Source organism: Megalobrama amblycephala, linkage group LG8 (genome assembly GCF_018812025.1).
Source record: "Megalobrama amblycephala isolate DHTTF-2021 linkage group LG8, ASM1881202v1, whole genome shotgun sequence".
In the NCBI taxonomy this organism is placed as follows: Eukaryota; Metazoa; Chordata; class Actinopteri; order Cypriniformes; family Xenocyprididae; genus Megalobrama; species Megalobrama amblycephala.
This window is the reverse complement of record NC_063051.1, coordinates 22,233,176-22,245,941: the sequence shown is the minus strand read 5'-3', so window position 1 is coordinate 22,245,941 and position 12,766 is coordinate 22,233,176.

Sequence of the window (12,766 nt, the reverse complement as noted above, 5' to 3'; positions counted from 1 at the left end):
CATACGAAACTTCCAGCACAAATTAGGTAGACAAATCAGACATTAATGCTGTTTACTACATGGATGAAAATGATATTTTGATCTCTTTTAGTAATCAGATCTTATTTTGGAGGAAAAATAAATTGTGTGACTGGAAAATGTTACTAATGGCATGCTGAATGTTCTGCTACAAGATGCAAAAGGTGTCGGCCTCACAAGAAATCATCTGTTACACTGTTAATATGTTGTTGACACTGAAGTCACTCCAACTTCACAGATGTGAAAGGTAAAATGTGAGTAAGGCCTGTAGATAGACCAAGTGTCCCTAAAAGTAATAGTTTGGGATAGCAGGGTGATAAGTCAGTTAGCCTTAGGCTTGCTGATGCACGGCCCAGCAACACCATTTGTCAAGTCTGACTGCAAGCACCTCGAGGCCATTGGAGACGGGTTGGAACTCTCTAAGGAAGGCCTTGGTTGACGAGTGAAATCATTGCTAATATACATTCGAGTCTTATTAGTCCTGAGGATTGAAGTGACAGCATTAGGGTCTGCTAAAAAGAAGCCTGAATGGTAAAAACAGGATTTACATTGCATTACATTTTGCTCCAAGTAAGCTTTGGTTTTAGTGCAAAAGCTCAAAATAACAATGGCTCTGCAGTGCACAACACAATGGCATTAGGTAAGCAAACAAATCTTCACAACATACGGTATATTTAGAGAGATTAAAAACCATTTCATACACACTTGCACACTTATGCTGAAACATTAGGCAACAACGTAAAATTAACTCAAAACATAAAATCACGGATAAACGAAATATTTGCAAAGGTGTTACAATTCATTCACAAATGTATTAGATTCATGAAAATAAAATGCTGAATTTGTTATGATGTCATGTTTTGTGCATACTTTTGCATTATGGGCTAAGGTCACCATAGAAATCCATGTAGATAAGGGAAAGCACATTTACAGTACGTGAGTCGAATTTTTCTTATTGCTTATCCCTCCTCTTTATCCTTTATAATGACCCTTCCAAGAGCTCTAAGGTTCAATCAAGGTTGAAAAAAAAAAATCTCTCAAAGCTGTTAAAATGTCAAACTACAATTCAAGGATCTCATTCGAATTCCCATAATTAAGCTGCCGGACATTTAATGAAGGGCTATGCAGCGGACTATCTAGTCAGAGGAAAGAATTTGGGCAAGCTGTCATTGTGACAAGAGATTTTTGCTGCTATTGCAATGCTGGTGATCTTTTCTATTAGACTGTCAAAATTATCAAATTTAAAAAGAAATGACAAGACTTCTTGCATCAGCATATACAAAATGAATGCTTTTCTTTTCTAATGTAATGAGGTTACACTTTATTTTAAGGTAACGTAGTTACATTGTACTTACTCAAATAAGTAATAAGTAATATTAATTAACTACATGTACTTACAGTACTATAGAGTTAGGTTTTGGTTTAGGTTACTTGTACTTATGCAAAATTTTCTGTTATTACTATAGTAAGTGCATGTAGTACGTCATTTTAAAATAAAGTGTTACCAAATGATTTTCCCCACCTCAAAATCTAACCTAAAGTTTGAATTAATGGTAACACTTTACAATAAGGTCCAATTAGTTACAACACAATTGTTAAAATATTTATTCATCTTTGTTAATGTTAATAACAGTTAATAAAATTAATATAAATACAACTGTTTATTGCTAGTTCATGCTAGCTGAGGTCCATTAAAGGTCCCGTTCTTCGTGATCCCATGTTTCAAACTTTAGTTAGTGTGTAATGTTGTTGTTAGAGTATAAATAAAATCTGTAAAATTTTAAAGCTCAAAGTTTAATGCCAAGCGAGATATTTTATTTAACAGAAGTCGCCTACATCGAACGGCCAGTTTGGACTACATCCCTCTACTTCCTTCTTTAATGACGTCACTAAAACAGTTTTTTGACTAACCTCCGCCCACAGGAATACACAAGAGTTGCGTTTGTAGAGTGTGTTTGTCGCCATGTCGTCAAAACGTTGTTATTTTCATCCCGCAGTCCAATCACCGGGTCTGATTCCGGCTCAAATTGATAGGGTAAAATTAAAGACATGTTTACAATAACACTGAGCGCATGCATCTCCAAGAGGCGTGACCTTTCAGGGCACGGTGCGCTCAGAGCTGTCGAATCACAACACACGAACCGCTGGCACAATCAGGACTTCATAGAACAAGGAAGTCATCAGCCTGTTTTTATGACAGTGGAAACAGCGGTATACAGATAAGTAAATTATGTAAAAAATACTGTGTTTTTTTACACGCGAAACATGAACACATGTTATATTGCACACTATAAACACAATCAAAGCTTCAAAAAACCACGAAAAACGGGACCTTTAAATAATATGGTAACACTTAATACAATAAGGTTACACTAGTTAACTACATTAGTTATAAAGAAACATTAGTCATAATGTAACATTAGTTATAAACACTAACATTAGATATAAAGCATTTATTAATGTTAATTTTAACATTTATTATTAACACATTATCAAAATCAAAAGTTGCTAACATAATTAACAAGGAAAAATTAAAAAAAAATTAACAAGGAAAAATACTGTCATAATTTGCTCATTGTTAGTTAATGTTACTTAATGAATTAACTAACCTTAACTTAAAGGGTTAGTTCAACCAAAAATTAAAATTATGTCATTAATTAATTACTCACCCTCATGTCGTTCCACACCCGTAAAACCTTCGTTCATCTTCGATTTCAAAACACCGCTTCATGAAGCTTCGAAGCTTTACGAATCTTTTGTTTTGAATCAGTGGTTCGGAGCATGTATCAAACTGCCAAAGTCACACCCCCCAGTGGTGAACCATTGAAATTTAAAAAACACTAAACCTTGTTTACTGAAATCACGTGACTTCCACTGATTCAAAACAAAAGATTCATGAAGCTTCATGAAGCAGCGTTTTGAAATCGCCCATCACTAGATATTGTCATGAAGTCATTATTTTGTTTTTTTAGCACACAAAAAGTATTCTCTTCGCTTCATAACATTAAGGTTCAACCACTGTAGTCACATGAACTGTTTTAAATACATCTTTAATAGCTTTCTGGGTATTGAAAGTGTTAATTGTCTTGCTGGCAATGCAGGCCTCACTGAGCCACTAGATGTCATCAATAATATCTTAATAATATCTTTGTGTTCCGAAGATGAACGAAGGTCTTACGGGTGTGGAACAACATGAGGGTGAGTAATTAAGGACAGAATTTTCATTTTTGGGTGAACTAACCCTTTAAGGAACCTAATTGTAATGTGTCATCAATAATATTAACAGATACAACTTTTGATTTTTAATAATGCGTTAGTAAATATTGGAATTAACATTATGTTTAATAAATGCTTTAGATGAATGTCAATTCATGTTAACTAATGTTAACAGATGGAACCTTATTGTAAAGTTTTACTAAATTAACATATATTTTGTCTGATGCAATGTTATGCTCTCACACATCACAGTAGTCACCTGACAGTGCACAAACACAGCAAGAGAAATAATATTCTATCATATTGACTTCTCTGGGAGAAGAAACCAAGCTAGCAATGTAATAGTGCCCTCATATTCCCCTAAATGTCTCTGTTATGAAGAAATGTTATGGTTATGCCCTTGAGGTGCTAAGATTCATCTCTGAGATATTGGAAAACACATGTCACACATGTGCCTCCTTTTATTGGCTCTGTGCCCACAAAGATGCCTCAATGCTTTTATTGATTTCTTATATAATGTGTGCAGCATTATAACTTCACATCCACCTCTAAGTTGCTGAAAGACTTCACATCATTACTAATACGACAAGGGACTCTCTGTTGACTAATTGGCCCCCGTTTCCCTTGTGAACAAATTAATTTACTTACTTTTGAAGTGATATTAAATCTAGAATGTTTAGTTTGCTTCGAAAGATTATGTAAGTGACATTTACCGTAACATACGTTCCAGTTATACATCTCGCATTACTGCACAGTCTAGGTTTGAAGCGCACCAGATGGCTTCCTAGAGAGGCCAATAATTTGCCTCCCCCACTTGAAGGTTCTCACATTGATTTATATGGTCTATATCACATTTTAAATCTCTCCTCTGCAGCTGATTAATGTTTTATAATCACTGTCTTGAGTGAGGGGGAAGCAGCATTGAGAACATACACACTGATTGCAGCATCTTACAGATGAAGTAGGTTACTAACTTTGTCACCTCTGAAGCTGCGCTTGTAATCAGGAAAACAGCATGTACCAACACTGTTTAGCTATGGGTATCTCTTCATATGATAACAACTTAGAATGATGTACACAAACTTTGTCCATAAAGATGTTTTGCCATTAAGCCAAGATGAGATGAGACTATCAGATTATAGATATTTTAATCAAACCTAGAAAGTCTGTATTTTTTTAAATTATTAATACAAAAAAAAAAAAAAAAAAAATCTTCAAATGTAGTTTTAAATCAGTACAAAGCCCATTGTGCACACTGAGTAAGTGCTCGTGTGGCTGTGACTCATTTTGTGTTCTAGCCAGTTGAGTGATTCACATAACACAGTCCCCCATTACTGGTCACTATATGCACTGTTAAGGTCACATTTGGCTCATTATTTTGAGTCCTCGTTATTATTGAGTCCTGATTGCATTCCATAGACATACCACTATAGCCCTTGAGGGAAAAAAAGAACAGTTTAACATATTTTTTTAAAAGTAGTACACTTAACTGTTGTAGTTTAAATGTATATTAAATGCAATTAGCTGGACTAGAGTGCTTTTTTGATCTACTTAAGTACTTGCAAGCATTCATGTTAAGCTAAAATATACAGTATTTATGTAATTTCTATTGAGACTTGTGTATCATGTATTTAAATAGATTTTTAATTACACATTTGTAATTGACTTTTTGTTCTAGAAGTAGTGTTTTTTTTATTTTATTTTATTTTATTTGTTTGTTTGTTTTTTCCACATTAGTAATAGTGTCCTCAGGATGCACATCAACTGCTGTGATTGTCAGTAATATGTTACACCAGTTCCGCCAGTGACATTAAAGCCAACACCTGAGGACTTGACCCTTAGCCTTCATCTCAGCAAAGCAAACGCTCATTATAACTTCACGCAAAAGCCTAAGGGTGTCTCGGTAATTGCTTTTGACTTTTCCCCCATGACTCTGAGGTACTATAACACATTATAATAACTTTCATTGATATTATTAATAAACATCATTTCAATATATCAGTGGTTCTCAAAGCATGTAAGATGTTAAAGGGATAGTTCACCCAAAAATGAAAATTTGATGTTTATCTGCTTACCCCCAGCGCATCCAAGATGTAGGTGTCTTTGTTTCTTCAGTAGAACACAATTGATGATTTTTAACTCCAACCGCTGCCGTCTGTCAGTGGTAAAATGCAAGTCAGCGGGAACTTGGACTATAAGAGTAAATAAAACATGACAGACAAATCCAAATTAAACCCTGCGGCTCGTGACGACACATTGATGTCCTTAGACATGAAACGATCGGTTTGTGTGAGAAACCAAACAGTATTTATATCATTTTTTACCTCTAAAACACCACTATGTCCAACTGCTTTCAGCACTCGTTTAGTGAGGTCTGATCGCGCTCTGACAACGGCAGTGATGTCTCGCGCATATACTTCAATGAGTGCCAGACATCACTGCCATTGTCAGAGCGCGATCAGACCTCACGAATCGAGTGATGAATGCAGTTGGACATAGTGGTGTATTAGAGGTAAAAAATGTTATAAATACTGTTCGGTTTCTCGCACAAACCGATCGTTTCGTGTCTAAGGACATCAATGTGCCGTCACGAGCCGCAGGGTTTAATTTGGATTTGTCTGTTGTGTTTTATTTACTCTTATAGTCCAAGTTCCCGCTGACTTGCATTATACCACTGACAGATGGCAGCGGTTGGAGTTAAAAATCATCAATTGTGTTCTACTGAAGAAACAAAGACACCTACATCTTGGATGCTCTAGGGGTAAGCAGATAAACATAAAATTTTCATTTTTGGGTGAACTATCCCTTTAAGTAGTGAGGGATACTGCACTTGCTCACGATCAAATCCACCGTCACATCTGCTCATTAAAATCTGCCATGTTGACACTTCTATTTTAAAACTAATGTTAACAAATACAAATCTTGATTTTAATAATGTATTAGTAAATGTTGAAATGAACATTAACAAAAATTCATAAATGCTGTAGAAGCTAATGAACTAATGAACCTTATTGTAAAGTGTTACCATAAAAACTTTTAATGAACTCAGAAAGTATAAGATAAAATACAGAAAATTCATTTTTTTCTTCCTTTCACTGCTAATATTTGTGGATTATTTTTGATAAATTGCTTGTTTTTACCCCTCATTTTAAGTTGCATTGGAGAAAATTGCTAAATGAACATGCAAATGTATGTACATTTATTGCATTATTTAAACCTTTTATATATATATATATATATATATATATATATATATATATATATATATATATATATATATATAAAAATAACATTAGTTGATGTACATGAAACTTTGACTTATAAATTCATATTAATATTTTAAATGTATATATATGATCCGCAATACTGTTAAGTGTTACAGAGTTAGTTCACCCCAAAATGAAAATTCTATCATTTATTACTCACCCTCGTGTCGTTCCACATCTGTAAGACCTTCATTCATCTTCAGAACACAAATTAAGATCTTTTTGATGAAGTATGAGGGCTTCTGTCCCCCCACAGAGATCCAATACAACTACCACTTTCAAGGTCCAGAAAGAATGACATCATTAAAGTACTCCTTGTGAATCCAGTGGTTTAACCTAAATTTTATGAAGCGACATGAGTGCTTTGTTTGTGCAAAAAAACCCACATAATTTACCACTTGTAAAAATATTGATCTGCAACGCGCATCACGAGAGCATCACGATGCATTCATTTTGTGTTTGTGTTGAAAGCTGACATTGTTGCGTGAACAATCTTTGGATATAATTATTTTGTGAATAAAGTGGTAAATTATGTTTTTTTGCACAAACAAATCACTCACATTGCTTCATAAAATTGAGTTTAAGCCACTGGAGTCACATCGAGTACTTTAATGATGTCTTTTCCTACCTTTCTGGACCTTGGAGTGGTAGTTACGTTGGATCTCTATGGAGGCACAGAAACCTTCATCGAAAAGATCTTAATTTGTGTTCCGAACATGAACGAAGGTCTTAGGGATGTGGAACGACACAAGGGTGAGTAATGAATGACAGAATTTTCATTTTTGGGTGAACTAACCCTTTAAAGTGCTACTTATTTAGTTTGTTCAACTATGCTACAAGAATGTCAAAAAGAATGCCATTAAAAAGCAGGTTTGATCTTAAAGCGAGGTCTTACATCTAGCTGTAAGGTGGTACAAACTGAGAAACAATGTTTTTCTTACACGCCATGCCTTCTTCAATGACCCTCTGTTCCTAATTCACTTTCCGAGCAGACTTTTATCTTTTAAATGAGTTTTACTCTTCTGAAGGATTTACCTAAAACATTTTTTACTCATTGTTTCTGGTCAAGTGAGCACTCTCACTTTACCACCATTTGTCCTAGTTACAAAGAGCGGCATGGCTCAGGGATTCAGATAGGATTTGACTCTCATCAATAACCAAGGCAGCCACTAAACACCATGCCCCTGCAGTGGAGAGGTTAGCCATTTCGCACAGGTGGTAAGATCTTGAAAGCATAGCGGCTCTGTATGCATCCCCACTTCTTCCACTTTCTAGGTCACTTGCAGTAAGAAATGAGGTGTCAGGGTAATGGATAGATCCCAAACACCAGAGCAAAGTTTGAAAAGCTTGAGGGATTTAACTGTCAACGCATTAAGATCTAAACAGCACAAAGATTTTGGCTCGCAATGATAAAAGTGGATTTCGGGTTATGCACTGATAAGGCTTTCTAATTTATTGTCCTTCATACTTCACATTTGCTGCTGACAGTTTTTATTACAGATTTAAGTTAAATCTATGTTATGCCACAATTTACAAGTGGTCTTCAAACTGTAGTAGGACATAAACATTAATTCATTAAATGGACAGTTCACCCAAAATTCAACATTTGCCATCATGTTGTTCCTAACTTGTGTGACGTTTCTTCTGTGGAACACAAAAGAAGATATTTTGAGCAGTCTGAACTGTTAAAATTCAGTGGTGTCCAAAAAGTCAATGGGGTAAATTTTTGGGTGAACTCTTCCTTTTAAGTTATATGAGTACACAACTCACAAAGGCTTTCTATATACTAGTTACTAGCTCAATCTGTTAACACAGCATTTTTAATGTCATATTATTAATTCATCTTGACATCCAACATACCATTTGAAAGATGTAATATTCATGATTTCGATAAAATGGTTTTGCACTCAAACTGATATTGCAATTGTACTATTCGAAATGACACATGCAATTTTCAGTTTTTAAAAAATGTACTCAGAGGCAATTATGTTAAGAGTGTGTACACTCACAGATTTTAATAAATATATATATTTATATACAGAACTGTGGCCACCCATCTGCAAAATCCAGGCTGCGTTTCAGTCTCAAATTGAGTACTTATAGTAAATTGCTGGACTAGTCCAATCTGGAGCTTTTCTTGCGTTGACAAGATTCATCAGTCTCGCTTGACAGGGCCTTAGGATTAAATAGCAGGGCAATACAAGTGGGAGTATGTGGTGAATATACCTGGCAGTGGCCAAGTTCAGCAATTATGGAAATGAGAGCAGTGCTCCTCTGTGAACTAAAAGCTGTTTTTCCTGCAACCTCTCATACATACATATCTACAGTGCTAAGACAACAGAGTATTCCAAAGTAATGAGGTTCATGCCTTTGAAAATGAATACACAGTGTTGTCTAGACATTAAACTGCCATTTAGCTATTTAGCTATATAGCAGTTTGCTTATAATAGATATCCTCAGTAGATTTGATGGTAATCTTTGTCTCAATGCTGTATGCATGCATGGATATTAATCTGTATATGCAAGTTCATGTTATACAGTATAGGTAAGCTATAGATGTACATTCTCTCTCCAAATGGTCCAAGTGGTCCATTACTGACTCATATGGGGCCTAATTCTATTGCAATGATTGAGTGATGTGGCTTTAAAGAGGCCCAGACAACCCACTTAAAACGTGTCCATAAACCTGCCACGCTCTCTTGGATCATCAACATCACCTGTCAATAGTGATGGATTCCCCTGTCCAAGGCTCTGGCTTAAGATATAGTATATATATATATGGATATACAAATCTGGTGTAGCCTAGCTGATCGATAAGCATCTCTTTTTGTTTTCTACTACTCATCTGGCTTTCTAAAGTCAATTTAAATAGTTTGCACCAATCAACCCTGTGGCTAGTCAAAATTAAGATTACTGAGTCTCAAACCACTGAACTGGAGCAGTTGGTATGCACTATTCCTTCACATAATTAAAAACTTTGTGTTTGTTTTATTTTTAGGCAATGTGCTAATTGAATTTATATCATTTTGATTGGTTTCCTCCAGGACACATAAACATATGTTGACAAGATGGTTGGTTAGAGGGGGAAAAGTTAGTGGTGGATCTTCCTTATTTTGCTATGTGCAGTTCAGTATCATTTCATTGTGTCTTGAGGATATGGACTGTTAATAGGATTAATTTATTGAAACTGCTTTCTTATTAAAAGGATCATGTGACTTCCTTGTAACACGATAACAAAACAATACTCCCACACATCCGTCTGAGTGAATCTGAGTGGTGACATAATGACACAACGGTTTCATTTTCTCTGCCCCCAGAGTGTCAGATTGAAAAGGAAGCTGAAGTTTACCTAATTTTTAGAGCTTAGCTCTCTATCCTGAAATATGACCAGAGATGTCTGAGCATTGGGAGAAAGAATTAATCAAAACATTTGCCTAAACTGAAATACTTAAAGGGACAGTTCACATAGGTGGAGGGTGAACCAACTCTAGGATAAGGCTGGATGTGAGGCTAGATTCCTCCATAAAAACACATTTAAATACAATGTCATGAAATAGTTACGTGTCGCCTTTCAGCAACCTACACATCCCAGCATAAACGCTCTTGTTATTAAAGCGCCTATGTTCACAAACCACTATAATTTGAACAGGCTGTATACTGTATGCGTGATTTGGCATGACAGCAAGTTCGAATAATAAATAGCCTAACCATTGCCGTACCTAATGCAGCAAAAAATATGTTATCTTCAAATTCTGAATGAATTATATATCGTGTAGAAAGCGTGCATAAAAGCGCTCCCTTTATAATCACTAAACTGTCACTCATCTTAATTCAAGTTCTACTAATTGATTAACCTGACTGTATGAATATTTTATTTAGCCTACATAATATCTCTTTGACGCTCTCAAGAGCACAATCGCCAAATCTCTTTATGTTTATCAGTTTATGATAAGACTGAGAGCTTTAGCAGGAGTGAGGAATTCATTCAGACTTCGTTCAGCTCGCGCACTGAATAAAACAGTGATGACTAATCTGAACGCTTCTGATTGGCCATTGTAATTATAAGCATAACAGAATCATGTGTGATTGGTTATAGTGCGCAACGCTGTAAAACATGTAAAAAGTATAACGCAACATGAGCAGATCTATATTTAATACTTCAATTGACCCTTTTCACTTTTTACACTTTATTACTAGATTTAGTTTAAATGTGCAGGTGCATTTTTGGCCATGTTCCCGTTAATTTTTGACCCATAGTCAGGGGAAAGCTAAGCCTTCCCTAGCCTTACACACGCTCCGCCTATGACAGTTCATTTAATTCAATTCAATTCAATTCAATTCAATTCACATTTATTTGTATAGCGCTTTTCACGATACATATAATTTCAAAGCAGCTTTACAGAGAATGCATGTCAACATCACAATTTAAAGAATGCAGTTAGAAAATAATGTAATAATTTAGGCAATTAATTTACAATCACTGTTAGCAGTTTAAATGAAGGTAGAAGCAATGAGCTCCTGGAAAAATGAATTACATTAACAATAATTAGGATATAGAAATTGGGCAATGTGCATGTTGATCCAGATGATTGCGTCTTCTGAAGTCCTCGCAGGAGTTGGCGCCATCTCTTCATAGGTGTTGGTCATCTGAGGTCTTCTTAAATTTATTCATTCTCATGTCCAAACCTGAAAGCATTTCTTTCTTCTGTGGAAAACAAAACAAGAAATTTTGAAGAATGTTGGGGTGCAAACAACATTGGAGCCTATTGACTTTCACTGTATGAAAAAAACAAACAAACAAACAAACAAATCCTCACATTGAGACATTTTTCAAAATATCCTATTTTGTGTTCTACAGAAGAAAGAAAGTCATACAAGTTTGGAACGACATGAGGGTGAGTAAATAGTGACAATTTATCTTTATCTAATAGAATTATCTTCTATTTCTATTCTTCGTTATCGTTCGCTAGCACTCTCTAGCCAAGTATCAACATATTTCCAGGGAACATATTTTGTTGATCCTATAAGACAACATTCTTGTCTGAAAATACAGCCCTAAACCTTTTCCTACCCCTATACCTAACCAGACCCATAACTTAACTCTAAAATCAGAAGGAAATGATAACACTTATGTAAAAGCCTAAACTTGACATAAACTGTACATAAATCTGATAGATTGATTGATTGGAATGTTATTCAGAGATGTTAATCCAGGAACATATTCTATTTGGTCAAATCACGTTCACCAACACTGTACCTATGATCTCAGCACATACCTCTGAGGGCTTCACAGACATTTTGGCCTGGATGCAGCCATCATTTGACCACCATATCACTTTACATCTTAGCTCAACAACTCAAAGACCTGCTAGGTCAGCCAGGAACCTGTGGATAGTGTTTAATGCGCCAGACCTTCAACAAACTTCAACAACCAACCAGCCATGCAAATTTGCACTTTTCAGCATCAGAAAAATCTGACCCTATTTGTCCAAATACACTGCGAAGCTTCTGCAAAGGTCTTGCTCCACTGCCTGCATCAAATTCAAGGCTCTGAGAATTGTGCCAGTAAGAGCAGATCCCCTACATTTAATAATATAATATAATATAATATAATATAATATAATATAATATAATATAATATAATATAATATAATATATAGAATTGAATATCATGAAGACAATGATGTTCTTAAATACTTAAATAATCACAACATAATAATAATAGTAATAATAATAATAAAATTATTAAATTAAATAATAAATAAATAATTAAATAAATAAACAGAACACCTATTTATTTATTTTATTGGATAAAAGCATCTGCTGAATAAAGCGGCATCCTCATTTATGTCTACCTAGAACTGTATGTTTGTCCTAATATTTCTTTGCAAGCTTTATAATGCTGTTAGCTCATTTTCTTCATAGTGCACAACAAAAGACTTACTCGTGGAAAAAATACCTTTAATTGGACATTTCTAATGACTTTGTCCTTGTTCAACAATAGGCTGAAAATATTGAATTTGGCATGCATACAAATTCTACCCTCTTTTACTGCTGCAGGTAATGCTCATTGATCTGTGAAATTATGAGCTGCCATTAAAAAGGACTGGTTACCACATAATTCAAGACGGTCTGATCTGCTTTCCTCCAACCTATTCATCTGAAAATGCACAGACTCAGATGCCATTTTCATTAGAATGTACCATAATTACCTATAGGGAGATACAATAGTCTCTTTTCTGTCTATAGAAAATGTTCAATGGCCA